General features: G+C 48.0%; 1 long non-coding RNA gene across 1 annotated transcript; it reads right to left on the minus strand.

The window, feature by feature from the left end:
- LOC116780840 lies at positions 1 to 2809 on the minus strand. The gene is made up of 2 exons (XR_004354663.1): positions 2626 to 2809; positions 1 to 433 (listed from the first exon to the last, which is right to left on the minus strand). It is a non-coding gene; the product is annotated as an uncharacterized LOC116780840 (long non-coding RNA).

A 2809-nucleotide genomic window follows, 5' to 3' on the forward strand; every position in this document is an offset into this window, starting at 1 on the left:
TTTCAAGTTAGAGGCAATAGATTTTAATCAGAATTTTGGAAAGTGTTTGAAGGTTGTCATGAGCACCTCAGTCAATATTCCAAACCTATGTTGTGATTTGGTACCAGAGTAAGAGCCGGAGTTTCACTTCATCAGCTAATTGGCTTCAGTTTTCTATTGTCCTGGTCAGTCCAGCAGGAAAAAGAAAACCTCAAGCTGTACATGCACCCAGGCTCTTTATTCCTCAGCACAGTGGGCAGATGCAGTGCCAGAGGTCCCAGACCTTCCTGACCTGATGCCTTGTCTGCCAGTAGCTATTTAGTGTGATAATGGCGTTTGATAGACTGGACACAAACACCATTGTCACACTCCACAGCTCTGGGAGCACGTCCTGAGCCCGTGGCAGGGGTGGTGGAGGCACTCTGCAGACTTCAGCAAGGGGGCTTTCAAAGATCTGCAAAACAGAGACAAGACCATGTTTATGCATATTTCTACGTGACACATCAGGATTCTGACAAGGAGTTGGGACCCAGGGTTCCAAATTGCTTCGAGGTGAATATTTTGCCTCAGCCAGCTGTAGCAATGTCAAAGTGGCTTTAAGAGTGCCCTCACAGGCAAGGGAGAGGGACAGGCACCTGGAGAAAGTAATCTCTGCTGTCCTAGACACAAATTTCTGAAGGAAGGGATGAGTCAGTCCTGCAAGGACCTGTGTCTTTCTCTTGATGGAGACAGCTCAGAATCAGCACCAGACTTTTATGGCTATGTCAGACCCGAAGAATCACACTGCTAGAGATTATATTTGATTTTCATATTCTTGTTTTTAGCAGCATTTTTGAGTAGCCCACATACGAGGCAGGGCTGGAGTCAATGGTAGTAGCCTTTGGTTTTGGTAGCTACTGAAATTTGAACTGTCTGATTCATCATGTGTGGACTGGTTGGAAGCCCCTTGCGAGGAGATTGAGTTGTCTTGTGCCAGGTGGTGAGGTTGGGATGTCTTTTCAACTGTCCCTCTCATTTACTTTTAACTCAGTAATGCATTCTCATTTTACATCCTGGGGAGAATTTGCTCCCCGTATGTGATAAACCCAGACTCTCCAATAGTCTTCTGGGTCCCACCAGTGTTGAAAGGTCAGTGCAAACTCATTAGGGCTCTGGATCAGTTTAACTCCTGATTTATGCCTGATCAAACCTCAGGGAAGGGTTTGTGATAACTCAGTGCCATGAGCTGGCAGTGTGAGCTGGGTCCTGAGTGCCCTGGGCTGGTGAACAGAACAGCAGAGAAATGGCCCTTCAGTGCCTGGTTACCAGGCCAGACTGTTTGGTTTCTCAAACATGATTATTCCAGCAGTGCTGGCATTGCCACCCCTGCCACGGAAACAAGCCTAGAAGTGCTTGGGCAGGGCTGACCCTTCTCTAAGAGATTGTCCTGTTCTGCTGATGTGTCTGTGCTTGGAGTCTGTGGTGCTGCAGTGGGGCAGAGCTGAGTGTTTGCACACACAGAGAACAGGCAGATGTGCAGATCCACAGCTCAGGCTCCAGTACCATCCCAGCTATGAAGGAGATGTCTCTGGAAGGAGGAGAGGCCTTGGAGCACACCCTGAGCATCACATGGCACCAAGTCTTTGCAGTTAATGAGGGCAAACACCTGGACATGTCCAGAACACTCTCTCAGGATGCAGCTGCAACCCTGAGGCCCACGGGGCTGTTTTTGGTAACTGTGCCTGTGCTGTAGCTGGTGGGAGTGAGAATTGAATGCCAGGAGGACAGAGGTGCTGTACCCAGCTTTCTAATTTATCTCAGTATTAGTGTTTTTCCCTCTTTCCTCATACACATTTTACTCAGCTTTCTCTCTGCAGCAGAGAGGGAAGGTCAGACAGGATTTTATTCTGCTGAAGCTCTCTGAGGAAAAGCCTGGCAGTCCTGGGCAGAGCAGGAGAGCCTGGTGGAAGGGCTCTAGGCTGCAGAATGTGTATGGCAGGAGAAAGCCAGGCAGCTGGGGCAGCTGCAAGCAGGCAGTTTGTAGTCCCACAGCTACATGGAAGCTTCCAGCAATTCAACATGAATATTTCCAAGACAAGAGGTAATGGAAGAAAGAGAAATGACCACTAGTTTTTAGTATTGCAAGGGAAGAAAAACCCCAAAGCCATGGGAAAGTTACAGGTCAGTACTGGGAGAAAGCAAAGTGTAGTCATTGGAGAAAAATAATCCCTTTTTTTGCTTTTCTTTTGCTGGACATCTGTGTAAAGAACATTATTAGAATCTTTCAGTTGAGAGGATCATTATGAAGAACAAGAGGCTTTTCAAGAGGGTTTTTTGAGGTGGATGACAGAACCTCTCCTTCCCGTATGTCCGGACCTGAAGCATTCCTGTTTCCCTGGGAAGTCTGTCAGCTTCCCCACCACCCCTTTTTTTTTTAAACAATAAACACTTGGGGTACCTTTTGCTGCCCTAATCAGTGCAGGCAGAGATCTCTGGGTCCAAGACATTGAATCCTGTTAAATTACCCAGGTGGGCCTCGGGCACGTGCAGATATTTTGCTGTGCTGAAATGCTCGGTGTTCAAAGCCACCTGCACTGGCTTAGTTGGTTAATATCTTTTAGCATTTCCTTTTCCTCACACAAGTTGAGCACAAGAGAAGGCACTTACCATCAGAGACAACTGCCAAAGGATCCTCTGGAGTGCTGACAGGGCTTGGCAGAACGGGGGTTCTCTTGCAGGACATTTTGCTGACTGTCAGCGTATTGGGATCATTGGGGTCTTGGTTTCCTTTCCCGAGTTCCCAGCAGTGGTCGGCTGTTGCAAGCCTCTGGGTCCAGTGGACAACTTTCCC

The sequence above is a fragment of the Chiroxiphia lanceolata genome, chromosome Z, assembly GCF_009829145.1.
Source record: "Chiroxiphia lanceolata isolate bChiLan1 chromosome Z, bChiLan1.pri, whole genome shotgun sequence".
Lineage (NCBI taxonomy): Eukaryota > Metazoa > Chordata > Aves > Passeriformes > Pipridae > Chiroxiphia > Chiroxiphia lanceolata.